Raw genomic sequence first — 22758 nt, 5'->3', positions numbered from 1 at the left:
GTCTGGGACAGGTAGCACGTCCGGTGAACAGGCCGGTGAACTGATTAATTTGAATGGAATGGGTATCAGTGGGAGAATGTACAACTGGATTATGGATTTCTTGTTTGACCGAACCTTCCAGGTCAGAGTGGGATCAGAGTTATCCAGAGAATATGAGGTGGAAAATGGAATTCCACTGGGTAGTGCTATTAGTCCTATCTTATTCACATTGATCATTGATGATATCGGACAGGGTATAAGGGCGGCATTATATGCAGATGATGTTTTATACATAAATCTTCACGTTATGGTAAGAAAAAATKATGCTGGGTTACAAAGAAATGGTATTGAAATTCAGTTCTGTTGGATTCCGCCTCATACAGGAGTTTATGGAAATTATATAGTAGCTATAATAGCAAAAAAAAGCAGTGAAAAATAATATTGTGGATATACAGCTGCAGCTGGGTAGAGGTGAAATTAAAACATTCTGAAAATGGGTTAGATTGCTGGCARAGACAATGGGAGGAAAGTAGTAAGGGCAGACATTTTTACAGTACAAGGAAATCTGTGTGGAAGATTGTGTCATATAATGGGAACAGAATGGAGGAAGTTATGTTGTGTAGGATGAGATTAGGGCATATGGGATTGAATTTCTTTTTGAAGTTGATAGGAAAAACATGGTAGTGGAATGTGTAATGGCTGTATGGTAGAGGAAACGGTTGAACATGTATTATTATTTTGTGAAATGTATGATGTAGAAAGGGAGAGGTTGTTTGACAGGATCAGAGAGGTGGGAGGGGAATGGGGAGTGGGTGGTATTTTGGGTGGGGGTGATGGGAGTAGTGAGGTTCGTAGAGAATAATTTAAAAACATTATAAATTCAGGTTTAGTTAAGAGAAAGGTCGTGACCGGCCTCACACTCCAGTACAGTGGGTGGCGGTGTATGCACCTGTCATTTGGTTGCGATTCACCAATATAAACATAAAGAATTTTCAAAAAACAAAAAGTTAAATTGATACACACCTTGTTCGGATTAGTGTTCCCACATGGCCATATTTCCATGTTACAGCACTTGTTTACGGAAAACAGACGGAAGACAAGAAGCGACCGTCTGTACTAATTAGCTATCTCCGAAACACCTGTGTGTAGGCGCAACTCGGGAAGTGTAGCAGAATGAAGTTAATTTTTTTTATTTGAAGGATTATTCCTCGCTGATGAAAGATAAGGGCCATATGTTTCGAAAGCCATATCGCAAGTGATGATTGCTGACGTTTCTAAACGTTAAAACACAGCGTCTGGATTGTAGGTGAAATGAGGGCGAAGCTAATGGCTGAGAATTGTAGGGAGAAGGCAGAATGCCGCCTAGAGTTTGAGAGCTAGCCATAGCCAGTGCCTAGTATGGTCTTTTTTAGCAGAAGAGTGTAACAGTGAAGCTTGTGGTACAGCCTGTTAGTTTCACCCCTAGTCAACTCTAAGGAAATGGATGCAATAGCCATAGGTGACCACAGTGACGGGCCTCTTGTGAATGCACAGTGAACATGGGGCCAGGATATTGGGTTTGGTGCCTTTGCTGGGGATGGACGAAGAGGCTATACATAGAGGTCATGGATTCCCCCTCCCCACGATTAATCGAATTCAGATCGAAATTGCAATATTGACGTGCAATGTCCATATCACAATATCCATTCTTTGACACTACAACAAAAACTAGACTAAGGTGCCTCCTCCAATTAGATTCACTATACTCTGTTCATTCACTCTCGACATGCACAGAGGATGCAGACCAATCATAAGCGGGCTCTAGCACTCTGCATGGCATGCACATGCTGGCCAATCGCAAGTGTCCCCGCTTAGAGCTCGCAGTTAGATACTGGTGAGGGGAGAAAGGGCTTCACCCCAGTCTGTCGGAAATTTGAGTGCTGCTAGTGCTAAGGAAAACACATCCCGCAGACAGACAGAAATCACAGAGGCTATCGCCTACACTGCATGGTACAAATTATGTGGACACCTGTTCGTCAAACATCTCATTCCAAAATCAGGGGCATTAATATGGACTTGATCCCCCTTTGCTGCTATAACAGCCTCCACTCTTCTGGGAAGGCTTTCCACTAGATGTTGTAACAGCCACAAGAGCATTAGTAAGGTCAGGCACTGATGTTGGGAGATTAGGTCTCACTCCCAGTCGGCGGTACAATTCATCCCAAAGGGTTTCGATGGGGTTGAGGTCAGGGCTCTGTGCAGGCCAGTGAAGTTCTTCCACACCGATCTTGACAAACCATTTCTGTATGGACCTCACTTTGTGCAGGGGGACATTGATTGTCATGCTGAAACAGGAAAGGGCCTTCCACAAACTGTTGCTACAAAGTTGGAACCACAGTATCGTCTAGAATGTCATTGTATGCTGTATCGTTAAGATTTCCCTTCACTGGAACTAAGGGGCCTTGCCTGAACCATGAAAAACAGCCCCAGACTATTATTTCTCCACCACCAAACTTTACAGTTGGCACTATGCATTCGCGCAATCAGCGTTCTCCTGGCATCCGCCAAACCCAGATTCGTCTCCTGGCATCCGCCAAATTGCCAGATGGTGAAGCGTGATTCATCACTATAGAGAACGCGTTTCCACTGCTCCAGAGTCTAATGGCAGCGAGCTTTACACCACTCCAGCTGACGCTTGACATTTCACATGGTGATCTTAGGCTTGTGTGCAGCTGCTCAGCCATGGAAATCCATTTCATGAAGCTCCCAACGAACAGTTCTTGTGCTGACGTTGCTTCCAGAGGCAGTTTGGAATTCGGTAGTGAGTGTTGCAACTGAGGACAGATGATTTTTACGCGCTACGTGCTTCATTCTGTGAGCTGTGTGGCCTACCACTTCGTAGCTGAACCGTTGTTGCTCCTAGACGTTTCCACTTCACAATAAAAGCACTTACAGTTGACCGGGGCAGCTCTAGCAGGACAAAAATTTGACAAACTGACTTGTTGGRAAGGTGGCATCCTAGGACAGTGCCAGGTTGAAAGTCACTGAGCTCTTCAGTATGAGCCATTCTACTGCCAATGTGGGTCTATGGAGATTGTATGGCTGTGTGCTCGATTTTATACACCTGTCAGCAACAGGTGTGGCTGAAATAGCCGAATCCAGTCATTTGAAGGGGTGTCCATATACTTTTGTCTAAAGCCATGAGTTCTATTTACACCGTTAGCAAAGACAGCTTCAAGATGTTAAACAAGCCCTAGCTACATTCGTTTGACAGTACACTTTATTGATGACCTGCGTTGTGTCATTTGTGGCCTCAGCCTGGTTTCATAGACTAGAAGTATAAACATAGTAAACGTTAATGCGGGACACTGAAATTACACTGAACAAAAATAAAAACGCAACATGCAACATTTAAAATGTTTTTACTTTGTTACAGTTTATTTAAGGAAATCATTCAATTGAAATGAATTAATTAATCAGGCCCTAATCTATGGATTTCACATTACTGGGAATATAGATATGCATCTGTTGGTCACAGATACCTTAAACAAAAAGGTAGGGGCGTGGATCAGAAAACCAGTCAGCGCAACACATCTCCTTCGCATAGAGTTGATCAGGCTGTTGATTGTGGCCTGTGGAATGTTGTCCCACTCCTCTTCAATGGCTGTGCGAAGTTGCTGGATATTGGTGGGTACTGAAACGCTGTCGTACACATTGATCCAGAGGCTCCCAAACATGCTCAATGGCTGACGTATCTGGTGAATATGAAGGCTATGGAAGAACTGGGACATTTTCAGCTTCCAGGAAATGTGTACAGATCCTTGCGACATAGGGCTATGCATTATCTTGCTGAAACATGGTGGTTGCGGCGGATGAATGGCACGACAATGGGCCTCAGGATCTCATCACGGTATCTCTGTGCATTCAAATTTCCATCAATAAATTGCAATTGTGTTCGTTGTGCTCTCCGTAGCTTAAGCCTACCCATACCATGACCATAACCATGGGGCACTCTATTCACAACATTGACATCAGCAAACCGCTCACCCACACAACGCGATACACGCTGTCTGCCATCTGCCTGGTACAGTTGAAACCGGGATTCATCTGTGAAGAGCACACTTCTCCAGCGTGCAAGTGGCCATAGAAGGTGAGCATTTGCCCACTGAAGTCAGTTACGACTCCGAACTGCAGTCAGGTCAAGATCCTGGTGAGGACGACGAGCACTCAGATGAGATTTCCTGAGACGGTCTCTGACAGTTTGTACAGAAATTCTTCAGTTGTGCAAACACACCGTTTCATCAGCTGTCCGGGTGGCTAGGTGTAGGCGCTGGAAGTAGAGGTCCTGGGCTGGCGTGGTTACGTGTGGTCTGCGGTTTGACTTACTGCCAAATTCTCTAAAACAACGTTGGTATGGTAGAGAAATGAAGAATAAATTATTTGACAACAGCTCTGGTCGACATTCCTGCAGGCAGCATGCCAATTGCACGTTCCCTCACGCTTCTTGATACACCTGGATGGATTTTCTTGGCAAAGGAGAAATGCTCACTAACAGGGATGTAACCAAGCTAGTGTGCTTTTTGTTCAATAAGCTTTTTATTCATATAAAATATCACAGAAATGTTCCATTTCAGCTCATGAAACATGGGACCAAGACTTTACATGTTGCGTTTATATTTTTGTTCCATGTAGTATGATATGGTTACATAAGACAGAAGGTTACTGAAGGCAAAAACAAAAGGAGTGTGGTTGGTCTGGGTGGATAAGTTGGTGTATAACTCGAACATCCAGCAGCCCAAAGGACAACTTGAGCATTTTAGCCATTTGCTACTTTTTTGCTACTTTGCAACTACTTAGCATGTTAGCTAACCCTTTCCCTAACCCTCACCTTAACCTTTAACCTAACTCCTAACCTAGCTAACGTTAGCCACCTAGCTAACGTTAGCCACCTAGCTAACATTAGCAACAACAAATTGGAATATAAAATATAAAATATTTACTAAATAAACTTAAGTACAAAATACAGGAGGTACCAGTACCAGTCAATGCCCGGTCAAACTGAGCAATCGGGGGAGAAGAGCCTTGGTCAGGAAGGTGACCAAGAACCCAATGGTCACTCTGATAGAGCTCCAGAGTTCTTCTGTGGAGATGGGAGAATCTTCCAGAAGGACACCAATCTCTGCAGCACTCCACCAATCAGGTCTTTATGGTAAAGTGGCCAGACGGAAGCCACTCCTCAGTAAAAGGCACACGACAGCCCTCTTGGAGTTTTCCAAAAGGCCCCTAAAGGACTCAGACAATGAGAAACAATATTTTCTGGTCTGATGAAACCAAGATTGAACTCTTTGGCCTGAATGCCAAGCGTCACATCTGGAGGAAACCTGGCACCATCCCTACGGTGAAGCATGGTGGTGGCAGCATCATGCTGTGGGGATGTTTTTCAGCGGCAGGGACTGAGCGACTAGTCAGGATTGAGGGAAATATACAGAGAGATCCTTGATGAAAACCTGCTCAGGACCTCAGACTGGGGCTAAGTTCACCTTCCAACAGGACAATGACCCTAAGCACACAGCCAAGACAACGCAGGAGTGGCTTCGGGACAAGTCTCTGAATGTCTTTGAGTGGCCGCAGCCAGAGCCCGGACTTGAACCTGATTGAAGATCTTTGGAGAGACCTGAAAATAGCTGTGCAGCAATCTCCCCCATCCAACCTGACGGAGCTTGAGAGTATCTTCTGAGAAGAATGGGAGAAACTCCCCAAGTAGAGGTGTGCCAAGCATGTAGCGTCATACCCAAGAAGACTCAAGGCTGTAATTGCTTTCAAAGGTGCTTCAACAAAATACTGAGTAAAGTGCCTGAATACTAATGTAAATGTTGCAAAATGTTTAAAAAAACAGTTTTTTTGTTTTGTTGTTATGGGGTATTGTGTATAGTTTGATGAGGGAGGGAAATTTTTTGTGATCAAATTTAGAATAAGGCTGTAACGTAACAAAATGTGGAATAAGTCAAGGGGTCTTAATATGTTCCGAATGCACTGTCGGTGTGTTTTTACACTGCAGGTGTGTGTGTGTGAGAAAGAGATGAGCTCAAAGCTCTGTTTGTTTGCACAAGGGTTTGGCCATTTGTAAGACATACAGTGGGGAGAACAAGTATTTGATACACTGCCGATTTGCAGGTTTCCTACTTACAAAGCATGTAGAGGTCTGTAAGTTTTATCATAGGTACACTTCAACTGTGAGAGACAGAATCTAAAACAAAAATCCAGAAAATCACATTGTATGATTTTTAAGTAATTAATTTGCATTTTATTGCATGACATAAGTATTTGTCACCTACCAACCAGTAAGAATTCCGGCTCTCACAGACCTGTTAGTTTTTCTTTAAGAAGCCCTCCTGTTCTCCACTCATTACCTGTATTCACTGCACCTGTTTGAACTCGTTACCTGTATAAAAGACACCTGTCCACACACTCAATCAAACAGACTCCAACCTCTCCACAATGGCCAAGACCAGAGAGCTGTGTAAGGACATCAGGGATAAAATTGTAGACCTGCACAAGGCTGGGATGGGCTACAGGACAATAGGCAAGCAGCTTGGTGAGAAGGCAACAACTGTTGGCGCAATTATTAGAAAATGGAAGAAGTTCAAGATGATGGTCAATCACCCTCGTCTGGGCTCCATGCAAGATCTCACTTCGTGGGGCATCAATGATCATGAGGAAGGTGAGGGATCAGCCCAGAACTACACGGCAGGACCTGGTCAATGACCTGAAGAGAGCGGGACCACAGTCTCAAAGAAAACCATTAGTAACACACTACGCCGTCTGGATTAAAATCCTGCAGCGCACGCAGTTCCCCTGCTCAAGCCAGCGCATGTCCAGGCCCGTCTGAAGTTTGCAGATGACCATCTGGATGATCCAGAGGAGGAATGGGAGAAGGTCATGTGGTCTGATGAGACAAAAATAGAGCTTTTTGGTCTAAACTCCACTCGCCGTGTTTGGAGGAAGAAGAAGGATGAGTACAACCCCAAGAACACCATCCCAACCGTGAAGCATGGAGGTGGAAACATCATTCTTTGGGGATGCTTTTCTGCAAAGGGGACAGGACGACTGCACCGTATTGAGGGAGGATGGATGGGGCCATGTATCGCGAGATCTTGGCCAACAACCTCCTTCCCTCAGTAAGAGCATTGAAGATGGGTCGTGGCTGGGTCTTCCAGCTGACAACGACCCGAAACACACAGCCAGGGCAATACAGGAGTGGCTCCGTAAGAAGCATCTCAAGTCCTGGAGTGGCCTAGCCAGTCTCCAGACCTGAACCCAATAGAAAATCTTTGAGGGAGCTGAAAGTCTGTATTGCCCAGCGACAGCCCCGAAACCTGAAGGATCTGGAGAAGGTCTGTATGGAGGAGTGGGCCAAAATCCCTGCTGCAGTGTGTGCAAACCTGGTCAAGAACTACAGGAAACGTATGATCTCTGTAATTGCAAACAAAGGTTTCTGTACCAAATATTAAGTTCTGCTTTTCTGATGTATCAAATACTTATGTCATGCAATAAAATGCAAATGAATTACTTAAAAATCATACCAATATGATTTTCTGGATTTTTGTTTTAGATTCCGTCTCTCACAGTTGAAGTGTACCTATGATAAAAATTACAGACCTCTACATGCTTTGTAAGTAGGAAAACCTGCAAAATCGGCAGTGTATCAAATACTTGTTCTCCCCACTGTATAAGCACCACATGCATTTGGCGCAGAGAGTCAAATGCAAGGCAGCTGTAATTTATTGTAGATGTATAATACTGTCCTATTTTTATTGTTGCAATATTTGAAATATACGATATCTTTTTGCCTAACTGTAATACTGTTGCATGACTTTTGATATTTTTAGTTGAAATTGTGCAGCAATATAGATTTAAAACAATCTGTTATATCAAATTAAGTGCTGTTAATATAGACCACATGGAGAATTAAGTAAATCAGATTTACGAATAAAGGCTTGCTGAAGTGCCAAAATTCAGCATTTAACCTTTTTTTTTAGACATGTTTTTTTTCTGAAGTTGAACATGTGATATTTATGACAGAATGCCAAAATTAGGTGAAATCAAAAACATTCGTTATTTTTACTAAGTTCCACTTCTCAAAAGGCACTGAATTGGTGGAACGACCCATTTCTAAATGCCTCTATCTTTACTCACCTTATTCTCATATTTGGCCACTAGATGTCGGGCTATACATTCAAACCATGGTGGAACAGGCCTTAACGCAGAGGAGGATAGCACAGCAATAACAGAGAACCAGATCCATCCAGTGAATGATTGTTACTTGAAATGGTGCCATTGATCATCTCATCAGCCTCATCTACACAAACACAATGCTATCTCAGGGACTTGGGGGAGAGGCACACGTGTGTTGCTGTATCATCTGCGTGTCTGTCTACTAATTAGAGGACTCTGAATATTATTATCCTTTTTATGCATAAATACATGTTTTTCAGTGAGGAAGTGAGTGAGATGTAGGGACAAACAGAGAGATAGGATGGAGAAGATCGAGAGTGCAAGAGATAGAGATGGAGATAGAGCGATGCCTGCAGTCAGATTTGATCTAGGTCAACAGGGGAAGTGCTCATTCTTTGATGCACGCCTGCGTACCAAATCTGTGATTGAACATTTTCTGTTACTCAGGCCTGCCACCCACAGCCTCTGCTCTCATTTTATCATGTGTCATCCCTGCTCATTAAATACTCATACATCTGTCCTGGCTGCCATGATGTAGTGCCTCCGAGCTCTGGTAGGGAAGGTGAAAGACTACTTGATTCTCTCTCTCTCTGTGTTCAATGAAAGCCAAGGGCACAGGGATGAATTGGCAGGTGATCAAATGTGTTAGTCAAATGTGTGATCATCTCACCAACTGCACTGTGCTAATTTCAGTGGTTTGAAAATGAGATACCGATCGAATTCTGCAATGCTTCTCTGAAGGAGAGAGAAAGAGAGCGAGAGAGATCTTTATATCAGGTGTTGCACATCCTGTACACAGCTGGGCCACAGTTGATGATTCAAAGTGCTTGATTACATATCTGAAATTATTCAAATGGGGTCTGAGCACAGTGTCAGTATTGTTGTGGATGCAGGGAGAGCGCTCCAGCCCACCCGCCAGTCACATGGAGTAAGGGGAAAGACATTGTGTGTTGGAGTCATCCCTGTTAAAGAGATTCTCCAGTACTTTTGTATACTTTTTAGCCAGTAATTTTGAAAGCCAAAAGGGGTCTCTGAAAATTGCATACTACATCTATGCAGATGCACCACATCATTGAACTCTCTTGCACTCTGCTGTGTGTGCCTCTTGCTAGCTGTTACTTAAATGGCAAGGGGCTAAAGCTCATTGGATAGAACTCTAATTGCTAGGGGCTGGCCCACGTGGGGGAAAATGTAAGGAAAAGGGCTCATCACAGCTTCCAGAAAAACAGTCAGCTTTCAAACTAGGGATTTTGTAAATGTGTTCATAGATTGTGTTGTTCATACAAACAATGACACATCCAGCCCAAAGGGGGAGGTTTAAGAAATACTTACAAGTCGCCAAAGTGCATGTCTTTAACACAGCTAGGCCCTATTTTCCTCTATCTGCTTGTTTACATCCCAGACTGTTAACCTTTTGCGTCATCGCATCGCAAGACATGCTTTACCCATTTACAACAGCCTAAACTCTATGTTTGGGTGCCGGACAAAATCGCAGCGATTGGGAGATTAGTTTTCTTTTCCATAGTAATGGTATGTGGTTATGATAAGGACTGGAGTCTGAGACAGTGTTGGGGGAAGCCGTGTCTGGACCTTTCTCTGGTCGATGTCCTTTAAAACCTGTTCTTTAAAAGGAGTCTAGCTTTCCCGTTCGTGCCACATTTATGCCACCTTACCGAGCAGGTGTTGTGACATCCCTGCCACGTGACGAGTAGCAGGTATTATCCTTGGCTGTACCACACAATGCCAGACACCAGTGCCGAGATGCGAAACACATTCTCAGGGACGGGATCGACAACAGACGTTTTACAAGACCCATAAAAATATTAGTCACATTGTCTGTTGACGGAAGATCATGTTCCAAAACAAAGCCTCTGCTTGCCTTAAGTGGAACAACAATGCAGATATCACATAACGAAATGATACTGCATGGTTACTCAGTTATCACTGATGCTACTTCCGTGTGATGATGCAATGTTTTGAAATGGAGATGCTGTAGCTGAGGTGGCAGTGCAGGCGGGCGGCGAGCCTGTCTGTCTCCCAGGGCAGGCTGGGTGTACTCCTCAGCCCCACTCTGTACTGCTGGGATCCAGGGTTCTGTGGGATCCAGGGGAGCCGACACTGTTACCTCGTCTGATATGAAAGCTTGATCAAAGCTGCCCCGTTCTGCCCGACCGATTTCCACAGGATTAAGGATTAGGGAGACATGAAGCTGGGAGAGAGGCACAGAGACCATCTGAGAGAGAAGGGGAGAAACAGAGGGAGGGTGAGACAAAGTCAGAGGGATGTAGAGAGAGAGACAGAGCAATAGTAGTAGAGAGAGAAGGGGGGGATGGGTAATGATGGATGTTACAAATCCCTTTGGCCCGGCAGCTGTCTCTTATACACATCTAGATGTGTATAAGAGACAGATTCAGTTGAATGCATTCAGTTGTACAACTGACTAGGTGTTACAAATCCCTTTGGCCCGACAGTCTAGGGTGGATGGCAATGGGTCCCACAACTCATGCAAATTATAACAGTGACAAAGTAACGGTGAGAACAAAATAACAGACAACTTAATTACCGTCAAACACTCAAGGTTTATTTCTAAACACACGGTAAAGGGGGGCAGGAAAAGGGGCTGAGCTGGACCCAAGGAAAGAAATAATAAGTATCCAAAAATACCCCTAAGTTAGACTAGCCTACTTCACCAACAACTAACTAACCAAAAATACAGTGGGTGGTCCACCCAGTTCTAACTAGTGTTTTTAACAAAGTTTACCTACGGGTAGTGTATGCCCATGGGCGAACTGTCTGGTTACCCCCTTTTTCCACTATCAAAGAAACACTCAAACACCATAACAAAACCAATACTCACAGGTAGGAACAAAGTGACATGTAGTTGCAAACCACACAATGGATCTACAGACATATGGCATTGACAGAGAGATTGAGCTCTAGAGAACACAACTGACAGGGTTTTTAAACCAAGGGAAAGGGACTGTGATTGGGTAGGAGAAAAGGAGCAGGTGTCTTCCGATTAGCGACTAATTGATGACTGATTGGGGAATGATGATTGTCACCTGTGAGTAGGGGAGAAGTAGAACAAAAATACACACAGGATACACACAGAATACTTGTATCCGTAACAATGGACAATCACTGCTATGAATGAGTGGTGCTTTATGCAGCCATTTGGACTGGCACGCGCATCTGTTCCTAAATGAAAGTAGGGGTGCACAGCAGGGCCACTGAGGATGGACTCATAGTGACAAACAGGCTGTAAACAGCAGGAAAATGTCAAAACAATGATGATGAAAAGGTTTATCTCTGTCTTTTAAACAATACCAGTAAATTCATGTTTATGACAGTTTGTGAAAACTATGTTTACAGTCTACAAGCGGGCAAGTTGGAAAATGCAATTAGTTATTGTCATCAGCCCAATGCTGTGTGCTTGTGGTGCTGGAAAATGCTTCTGCTGGATTTGATGRAAGTGAGAACTCTGTTGAGATGATGAACACAAGATGCAGAACTTGCTATATTCTAGAATTTGGTTGCATGACCTGAAGGTGTCTATTCAGATACATTTCCTGTATATGATCAGATATGCTTATTTTTCAAGATGTAATTTGCATGTCACAGTCTTTTTCCCCACACACGCACCCTCACACATTCTTATGTAATCAAAAGGGCAAATACCTAGACATTCTAAATGCAGTTTACAGGAAATCCACAGAGTCCCGTGTGGCTCAGTTGGTAGAGCATGGCGCTTGCAACGCCAGGGTTGTGGGTTCATTCCCCACGGGGGGACCAGGATGAATATGTATGAACTTTCCAATTTGTAAGTCGCTCTGGATAAGAGCGTCTGCTAAATGACTTAAATGTAAATGTAAATCTTTCAATGACAGTCATTTTGTCTCAGCAGAATCATCAGCATAACAGAGATTTGTCTCTTCAGATTGAGGAAAACCCTGTGACTTTAACTCACAGAGRGAGTATGTATGGGCACCAGAGCAAAGATTGTATACCTGGTATTTTCAGGTGGGATTAGAAATAAAATAACAAAGATAGACCACAAAACTGTCTTAGACATTCTTGTAACCTTTATGTACCTTTTGGTCAACCTTGTGTTTTATTACACTGAAAATAAATGGTACTGTACGCTAGGGCTGGGCGATATATCAATAATTATCGAGGTAATTACTTCCCTCAATAACGATATAAAAAATGTTAGATTCATTTTCGATAATGTCGATATAGAATAATTAGGTACAGCAGTCCATTTCACCTCTGACGCAGCAGGAACGTGCGGAGAAGTGACAATGTGCACGTGGAGAGGTATACGCCCACTAAAAACCACTTAGCATCTCGAGTGATRGAGTAGCCACTATTAACCACGAAAAATGAGTGATGTAGGTGAAAACAGTGGCAGTGATAGCTATGGAGAAGGAGCAGCTTCCAACGAAGAAATAAGTGATAAAAAGGGTTAATCTGTTTCAGTAATTTGGAAGATTTTTGAAGTCCGACAAAGAGCASAGCAATGTTCGGTGCAAATTGTGCCGTAGACAGGTGGCTACGAAGTCTGGTAATACTACAAACCTTGATAAACGCCCCTCAAGCACCAGCCAATCTAGGGATGTTTGCCTGAAGCAGTCAACACTGACAGCGTTTATGTCCTACAAGCAAACATCGAAAAGACAAAGACACCACAAATGCTATTATGCATTGCATTGCTAAGGACATGTTACCAATTAGCACAGTCGAAAAGGAAGGTTTCAAGAGGCTTATCAATGTAATTGACCCCAGGTACGTGCTCCCTGGCCACAAACATGGAACTATTTTCCTTAAAGTATCATTTTATGTGTAGCTCACGTAATATWTTTTTTTTAACCTTTATTTAACTAGGCAAGTCAGTTAAGAACAACTTTCTATTTACAATGACGGCCTATAGGAAAAAAGTGGGTTAACTGCCTCGTTCAGGGGCAGAACGACAGATCTTTACCTTGTCAGCTTGGGGATTCAATCTAGCAAGCTTTCGGTTACTGGCCCAACGCTCTAACCACTAGGCTACCTTCTGGTTACTGGCCCAACGCTCTAACCACTAGGCTACCTTCTGGTTACTGGCCCAACGCTGTAACCACTAGGCTACCTTCTGGTTACTGGCTCAACGCTCTAACCACTAGGCTACCTTCTGGTTACTGGCTCAACGCTCTAACCACTAGGCTACCTGCTGGTTACTGGCCCAATGCTCTAACCACTAGGCTACCTGCTGGTTACTGGCTCAACGCTGTAACCACTAGGCTACCTGCCTAGTGGTTTGTTCAGGCATTAGGCATTCTTGAGTCTGAAGCAGATATGCACCTTTTAAACATTATTTGATTAATATTGTGATAATTATTGTTATCAACTGAAAAAATATATAGATATCATGATAATTGATTTGCCATATCGCCCAGCCCTACTGTACGCCACGCTTTTCACCAGTGGCAATGCATCATAAATCAGGATTGTATGTCAAATCAACTGTATATGTAAATGTAGGGAACTTATATATTCAAATCCCTTTAGGTATAAGAAAACAAGATGCTATTCATGCATAAAGATGGTCACAATAACCAGGTTCTTTTGTAGGTGAACGTGTTGTAGTTAAAGTTGCATATGATAGTGGCAATGAATTGGGTCAAGAAGACATTGTTTTCTTATGAGGCAACTTCAGGGAGGCTTTTTCATGCCTCGAACGAATTAAAGGAATCATTTAGGTGGCAAACTGTGGATTGGACCATATCCCGTCCTTTATGTCTATGGTTTGGCACATCACATTTTGTTATTGGAGGTTATAACCTCTAGGGAATTCTAAGGGGAGACAAATAGGTAGAGCCATTCTCCTCTCCTTGATTTCTATCTCGCTCGCTCTCTCGTTCTCTCACTCTCTCTCTACCTCTTTTGACAGATTACTGGTTCTTAAATTGTACGGATTAACAATTCCTCATGTCCAGTCTTCCTTACAGGGTGAGAGTGAGAGAGGCAGACAAAAAGTGAGAGACTAGAGAGAGACTGAAAGATTGAGTAGCTAGCACTAGCTCATTTATGTCCATAACCCAGCAGCCAACAGGGAGGGAGAGAGAGGCTGCGGTGGGACAATGACAAGCTTCCGCCCCCCCCCCTCCCCCTCACAGCATCTGCCTGTCAGGCTGGATTAACAGGTCTGGTTGAGGGGTCAGGGGTCAGTGGAGGCAGACATGTCTACTAGTACCTACCCCCACCAGATGTGCTGCTCCTCACTGGATCTAGTGAATTCATTGAGCATTTATTTAATAGCATTTATTGAGAGCATGGTGTACTTTAGGAGTTCTAAGAATTACAGTTCTCATTTCCTCACCACATCCCCAGCAATCTGATACGGGGTTTCTTTCTCCTAGCCAGGGGGTGTGAGAAGACTTCCTTTACTGCTATTGGCTCAAACCGAGGAGTCTCCTTACACACACACAGCCCTTGTCCTTAATGATGGATGTGCAGTCAACGTCATGCAGTGGCTTCAGCAATATAACCTGTGTGTGTGTGTGTGTGTGTGTGTGTGTGTGGTTGTTCCCTTGTTATGGGTATAAGCAGAAGGCCTGTTTTTACCAAAGATAGATGAGGTGATGAGAACAGCAAGCACCGCCCCTTCACATCGCATAGTAGTATTTTTAATTTGTTAGCATATCTATCTGTTCTTGGTTAGAGCCAATAGCAGKAAAGGAAGTGGTCCCTCTGTCACAGAAACTGTTGGCACGGAAACAGCACATTACACCATTATCCAATCCCCCTCCCAGTCCCCTAGCGTCATCCCTCCTCTCCCGTCCCTTCATCTCCCCTGCACACTCTCTCGCTCTCTCTATGATGCATGCTATTCTAGACATGAATGAAACCACAGCCAATCCTACTGTTGACTTGTCATAGACCAGAGAAAGAGAATAAGCAGGGTTGTTATATATTGAAAAACACACATAACCAGTCCTTTCTATTGCTGCTCATAGTGGTCTCTGTCTGTTTTTATTTCCATGTTTTACATTTTTCCTTCATATTGCAATGCAACAAACAGATTCTATTGTATTCTGTTTTTGTCACCACTCTGTGTTCTGTTAGCTTGGTGCCATTTCCCCTTTCTGTTTCTCTCATGATTTAATCCTGTCCGTTTCCCCCTTCTTTTTATCTCTGCTGACTCCTCCCTTCTCTTTATCTCTGCTGACTCCTCCCTTCATTTCCCTCTCCCTCCGCTCTCTGACACACTCAAACACGCACACATGCCCTCCTCCCCCACCGCTGCAGTGTCTCAACTGCCTTGGAGCCAACCAGAGAGGAAATAGAACAGACAATAATAAGAGAGACGAGAAAGAGGGGGATAGAGAGAGAGAGAGAGAGTATGTGTGGAAGAGAGAGTGTGTTATAGGAGAATGTTGGACTAAGAGTGGATTGCACACTGCTTATCTCTCCCATGCGAGTGTTTGTCTGCAGTATCCCTGGTGAACGGACCCTGGACGGTGAAACGGTAAGCCTGCCTGCTTTATTTTCTCACACTCTTTCTTTTTGTCATCACCACTAAGTTGGCCCTCTTTGTTTGGCTGGGGTGAGGAGTTGCTGTGTAATTGGATTCAAGTGGAGGAACAGGATCTTTTTTTCCCCTCATGAAGGTGATGTTCTGAGATGGCACCAAGGCAAGGCTGCTTCTCCAGTTCCCTCCTCTCTGTGTAGGTGGACTAGGAGAGCCAGTGTCTGTGTACATATCCTCCTTGATACAGCCTTCATAGATACAGTATATGGTTATGTTGGGTAATGGTAAATAGGGATGTGTGCGTGCTCTGTCCATCTCATCGATCATGAGCGAACGAGGAGAGAGGTAAGAGTGAGAGAAGTAAGAGAGSTGGGAGAGAGGTAAGAGGGAGAGAAGTAAGAGAGGTGGGAGATAAGGAGAGAGGTAAGAGAGGTGGGAGAGAAGAGAGAAGAGAGGTAAGAGAGTGAGATAAGTAAGGGAGGGAAGAAGTAAGAGAATGGGAGAGAAGAGAGGGAGAGAAGTAAGAGAGGTGGGAGAGAAGGAGAGAGGGTAAGAGAGGTGGGAGAGAAGAGAGGGGAGAGAAGTAAGAGGTGGAGAGAGGTAAGAGAGTGAGAGAAGTAAGAGAGGTGGGAGAGGGTAAGAGAGTGAGAGAATAAGAGAGGTGGGAGATAAGGAGAGAGGTAAAGAGTGAGAGAAGTAAGAGAGGTAAGGGAGGGAAAGAAGTAAGAGAGGTGGGAGAGAGGTAAGAGGGGTGGGAGAGGGGTAAGAGAGGTAAGAGATGAGAGAGGTGGGAGATAAGAGAGAGAGGTAAAGAGGTGGGAGAGAAGAGAGGGAGAGAAGTAAGAGGTGTGAGATGGGGAGAGGGGTAAGAGAAGTAGAGAGGTGGGAGGGAGAGAGGTAAGAGAGGGAGAGAAGTAAGAGAGGGAGAGAAGTAAGAGAGGTGTGAGGGATAGCAGTAAGAGAGGGAGAGAGGTGGGAGAGAGGGAGAGAGGTAAGAGAGCCAATAAAAGTACTGTCACGTAGGATCTGCTGATGACTGGCTTAGCGAGACAATGAATGTGACTGTGCGGTGGGAGGTGCACACACCCCATGGAGTGTTGCTCTGCAGGCAGGCACTGGGCTAGACAGATGAGCAGTGGCTTCACACCGGCATTTTAGCATCTGCCCTTGCAGCGCTCTGCCTGCCATCCCACATCAACAATAACATCAGCACATCGATCGAAAACCATGTTGACCCAGGATGGGTGTGTGCGAGTGTGATTCTGAGAAAGTGACAGAGTGTGTGTGTTTCCTGCTCTCCAGTGGCCACAGCACTGAGGGTCATTTGTGACATTTTGTGTCTCTACAATTCCTCATATCGCAAATGGAGCATTGCTATGACTCGTGGAGTGGGGGTTATTTGGCAACGCAGGTGTGTGTGTGTGTGTGTGTGTGTGTGTGTATAAGAGAACCTGCGCAGGGAGGGGTCGAGGGGCTAGGGGGTTTAACAGTGGGGAGGCAGATTGGGCAGAGGGGCAGAGGTTGATGCAGCGGAGAGAGAGCAAAATGAAGAAAGAGAGCAAAGATTGGAAAACAGGACGAGAGAGGAGAGATGGAGAGAATGTAATGATAAACATTGAGGGGACAGGGCTGTTTAGCCGAGTGTCAGCTGGAGATGATGGACGATGTTGACTTGAGAACTGGCTGCGTGCGATAGGCCCAAAGAATGAAGTGAAACAGCCAACATCCAGGCCCTCGGACATCTAAAAATGGAGGCAAAAATTGTGGAATAAAATCCCACAATGCCTTGGGAACCTCTGGAGGAACACAGATAGTGAAATGAACCAGAGGATGTGAGATGAATAGAAACCTCTCCTCTGCTCCTCGCAACCTACAAAAGCAGACCACATTGCATGAATTTCTTTGCAATATTAATGTAAACGGGAAGAGAATATAAATGCACCGACGACGGCAAACTGAAATCAAGACTAGCATTTATTATAGCACTTGATGATACAGGCTGGCTTTAATGTGATTATACCGTATTCATGTCATGAAGTGCCTATTGAGCAAACATTGGAGGAATACAGGATCTGCTTTCACAAATGAACTAGCTTGTCACTATTTAAATGTAAGATTACATACACAGACTACTAACAGATCAGTGTTTTTCTCACCTTTTTATAAACCGTATGGCAATGTTATTTTATATATAATTTTTCTGGCTATGTAACTACAGTGTAACTTCTACATACAAAGGATAGACAGGCAAAGCATGTCTAGTGTCACTCTTGCAATCATTCATCATTGGTAATGGGGATCCCAATAAATCAAATAAAATCATTGTTCAATCTAAATACCTATCATATTTTTGATGTGATATTATAATAAATGTGATGAATTAAAATCTATAACAATTTCACCTTCAATGTGTAAGGTGTCATAAGGTTAGGTTTACACATAGAATGTGCAATAAGGACCATGCAGAGTAAAAATGTGACGTGTACCAAGCAAACATAACAACAACCAAGCCCAAATATACTATATATACAAAAGTATGTGGACACCCCTTCAAATGAGTGGATTTGGCTATTTCAGCCACACCCGTTGCTGACAGGTGCATAAAATTGAGCACACAGCCATGCAATCTCCATAGACACACATTTGCAGTAGAATGGCCTTACTGAAGAGCTCAGTGACTTTCAACGTGGCACCGTCATAGGATGCCACCTTTCCAACAAGCCAGTTTGTCAAATTTCTGCCCTGCTAGAGCTGCCCCGGTCAACTGTAACAGCTGTTATTGTGAAGTGGATACGTCTAGAAGCAACAACGGCTCAGCGGCGAAGTAGTATGCCACACAAGCTCACAGAAAGGGACTGCTGAAGCGCGTAGTACGTAAAAATCATGCAACACTCACTACCGAGTTCCAAACTGCCTCTGGAAGCAGCATCAGCACAAGAACTGTTCGTCGGGAGCTTAATGAAATGGATTTCCATGGCCGAGCAGCTGCACACAAGTCTAAGATCATTATGTGCGATGCCAAGCGTTGGCTGGAGTGGTGTAAAGTTCGCCGCCATTGGACTTTGGAGCAGTGGAAACGCCTTCTCTGGAATGATGAATCACGCTTCACCATCTGGCAGTCCGGTAGACGAATCTGGGTTTGGCAGACACCAGGAGAACGCTAACGGCCCAATGCACAGTGCCAACTGTAAAGTTTGGTGGGGGATAAATAATGGTCTGGAGCTGTTTTTCATGGTTCGGGCTAGGCCCCTTATTTCCAGTGAAGGGAAATCTTAATGCTACAGCATACAATGACATTCTAGACGATTATGTTCTTCCAACTTTGTGGCAAAAGTTTGGGGAAGGCTCTTTCCTGTTTCAGCATGACAATGCCCCCGTGCACAAAGCAAGGTCCATACAGAAATGGTTTGGCCTGCATGGAGCACTGACCTCAACCCCATCAAACACCTTTGGGCTGAATTGGAACACCGACTGCGAGCCAGGCCTAATCGCCCGAAATCAGTGCACGACCTCACTAATTATTTTCTGGCTGAAAAATTTTCAGTCCCTGCAGCAATGTTCTAACATCTAGTGGAAAGCCTTCCTAGAAGAGTGGAGGCTGTTATAGCAGCACAGGGGGGGACCAACTCCATATTAATGCCCCTGATTTTGGAATTAGATTTTCGACGAGCAGGTGTCCACATACTTTTGGTCATGTAGTGTAGGTCAGACATTTCACATCTTGGTGTGCTTTACGTTATTGGGGTATGGCAACGATTTATACTGGTAACCCTAGAGAGAAGAAACTTGACCCATAGTGATGTTTGTCACTCTCTCAAGTAGCTGCCATGTCAGTAATAGCTCCTTCTGCACTATGGGAGACGTCCACCAAAGACAGAACCAGTAGTCTTTCAACATATACCTCATCACTCTTACAAGTAAGGGATAATTAACGAGGAGCTATGCGTTCTTTGGAAAATAATGAACGACGTGGAAGGTGTGTTCCACGACGTGCTTGTATCATGGGGTGAGACCATGGTATAATACAATTTTTAAACTGGGTGGTTAAAGCCCTGAATGCTGATTGGCTGACAGCCTTGGTATATCAGACCGTATACCATGGGTATGATAGAACATTTATTTTTACTGCTCTAATTACGTTGGTAACCAGTTTATAATAGCAATAAGGCACCTTGGGGGTTTGTGGTATATGGCCAATATACCACTGCTAAAGGCTGTATACAGGCACTCTGCATTGCGTCGTGCTTAAGAACAGCCCTTAGCTGTGGTATATTGGCCATATACCACACCCCCTCTGGCTTTATTGCTTAAATATATCCTCAAACAAAAACATCCAGGAGCCTAAGATCCATCATTCTGTGTCTGTATTTTCTGTTACACAATAATAAGTATCTCTCAGGAAATAACTACTGAACCACAGGTCAGGGATCTTAAAAATATTAACTTAGAACATTTCCCCACTTCTATTTGCAGCCTAGATGACACTCTATTATGATGTGGCTTGATCACCCATGCAATGAGAGTGTGTTTGAAGCCTGAAGTTGGGCTGAGAGGAGAGGAAACGTGGCTTAACCAAAGCAGTCAGGGGCAGAGTGTGTGAGCGGAGTTGAGTGACGCTCCATGGTCTTTCCATTTGCTCTGCTAAAAACCACTCCTCACTCACAGCAAGAAGAAAAAAACTGCTGCTCCAAATTAGCTCCATTCATTAAAATCACATTTTAACCAACACCTATCAATTGTTGTGACTACCTGGACCTACCATTTGGTTTTGAAGTATTGAAACCATATGATTTAAATGAAAAGTATTATAATAAACATGAAAAGGTGAATGTTAGAAGCGCTCATCATTTCAAATAGGTTATATGTCATATTAAACAGCATATCAACACTCTAAATAGGTCAGGAGCCAGACAGGGAGCCTAAGAAGGAGCAAAAATGAATTATTTAGGCTATATTATTTAAATTATTTCAAGGCTATAGCCTACAAAGAAATACATTGTAAAGCATTTGCGAGTGCGACACACTAGGCTGGTAGTCAGGGACATTAAGCGCTCAACATTTAAGCAACATTTCGTTGTATTAAATCATTATAGTCTATACATTGCGCATATAGGCTGTGATTTACTTAGAATTATATATAAATTAAACGATGCCTTATTAGGCTCAGTCTACAGTGACTTTGAATACATTTTTAGAAACACCAGTTTGGCCAGAGTCTGTGGCTTCACACTCATGTGGTGGTCCCAGGCGAGCCGGCCAGCAGCGGAGAATATCCTCTCAGCATTTGCAGAGCCACTGTGGATGCTAAACACCCTTTTGGCCACTTTTGCCAGGCTGGGCAGGGATGCAGAATTTTTTCTTCTATAGGTAGGCCTAAAGGCTTTTAGACAAAATAACCCAATCAAAACAGAAAGCTCCTTGCAAGTTGGAATATGCCAGGCCTATGGGCCAAAATCAATTATGACCTATTATTGTATAGATAATATAACAAAAATGAAGGAAACTTTTCAGAGATCAGATTTTTTTGTTAATAAATAGTTTGCTACAATGACACGTAATTAGCTGCCCACCTCGTTCCTTTATTTTAGCATGTCCTAAGTACACCATCATGCTTTCGGGATATGTGTCTTTTCAGATTCCGCAATGATTCTTTACATCACCACACTCCCTCTCCTGGTCCTCCTCATCTTGATGTTGTCACCTTGATTTTGCACCTGTGTGTTTCTTTATGAAAATATTTAGCGAACTCCATTACAGTAGCTAAAGCAAGGGGCTATAGCAGCACACAAATACATGCTGGGCCGGGCATGCCCTGAGCTCGTGAAGTGAGCGCCATTGGAGCAAAATTGGAGTGGGCTGGAAGGCCGACGCTCCAGAATCTCGCCCTGCGCTCCAGTCCAACTGGGCACGCGCTGCTCCTTGCTCCGCTCACATGCTCTGGTCAGTGGTCACTGGTAACTTTGGCTGTAATGATGGATGACAGGGATCAGCTTGTCATACCAAAGTAAATCACACGTCTCCATTGAGCGCTCTAAGGTTTTTCTGACACACAAATTGGTTAAACTCACACACACACTCACTCACATCATGCCATGCCATTGCCCATGTGGTGCCATACATGACACAATGTAATATAATTGCCATATGGGTCTATTTACATTTACATTTAAGTCATTTAGCAGACGCTCTTATCCAGAGCGACTTACAAATTGGTGCATTCACCTTATGACATCCAGTGGAACGGCCACTTTACAATAGTGCATCTAAATCTTTTAAGGGGGGGGGTGTGAGAAGGATTACTTTATCCTATCCTAGGTATTCCTTAAAGAGGTGGGGTTTCAGGTGTCTCCGGAAGGTGGTGATTGACTCCGCTGTCCTGGCGTCGTGAGGGAGTTTGTTCCACCATTGGGGGGCCAGAGCAGCGAACAGTTTTGACTGGGCTGAGCGGGAACTGTACTTCCTCAGTGGTAGGGAGGCGAGCAGGCCAGAGGTGGATGAACGCAGTGCCCTTGTTTGGGTGTAGGGCCTGATCAGAGCCTGGAGGTACTGAGGTGCCGTTCCCCTCACAGCTCCGTAGGCAAGCACCATGGTCTTGTAGCGGATGCGAGCTTCAACTGGAAGCCAGTGGAGAGAGCGGAGGAGCGGGGTGACGTGAGAGAACTTGGGAAGGTTGAACACCAGACGGGCTGCGGCGTTCTGGATGAGTTGTAGGGGTTTAATGGCACAGGCAGGGAGCCCAGCCAACAGCGAGTTGCAGTAATCCAGACGGGAGATGACAAGTGCCTGGATTAGGACCTGCGCCGCTTCCTGTGTGAGGCAGGGTCGTACTCTGCGGATGTTGTAGAGCATGAACCTACAGGAACGGGCCACCGCCTTGATGTTAGAATTATATATTCTATATTACATACTTGAAATACTGGCACAGCAGTACTAGCGTAGCACAGCATGTTTCTGCCATTTTGAATGGGGCTTTTAATAACCTGCCAGTAAAGTTCCCCAAAGAACATATCAAACAGGAAAAACAACAGTTATGTTCAGTTTCACCCCTGCTAACC

At 44.2% G+C, this 22758-nt stretch overlaps 1 protein-coding gene across 2 annotated transcripts in view; it reads left to right on the top strand.

The window, feature by feature from the left end:
- LOC111964099 (guanine nucleotide-binding protein G(z) subunit alpha) overlaps positions 1-22758 on the top strand; it is a 78501-nt gene that overhangs the window by 5123 nt on the left and 50620 nt on the right. The window contains exon 1 of one of the 2 annotated variants that reach the window (XM_023987819.2): positions 15443-15700. The exons of the other annotated variant lie outside the window; for it this stretch is intronic. The gene's annotated coding sequence lies outside the window, so the exon portion shown is untranslated. Of the gene's footprint in view, positions 1-15442; positions 15701-22758 lie in introns of those variants that run through there. 2 annotated transcript variants of the gene reach the window in all.

This window comes from Salvelinus sp. IW2-2015, linkage group LG5 (assembly GCF_002910315.2).
Source record: "Salvelinus sp. IW2-2015 linkage group LG5, ASM291031v2, whole genome shotgun sequence".
Classification (NCBI taxonomy): domain Eukaryota; kingdom Metazoa; phylum Chordata; class Actinopteri; order Salmoniformes; family Salmonidae; genus Salvelinus; species Salvelinus sp. IW2-2015.
The sequence above is the reverse complement of the archived record's forward strand: the minus strand, read 5'-3'. Positions and strand labels throughout refer to the sequence as shown.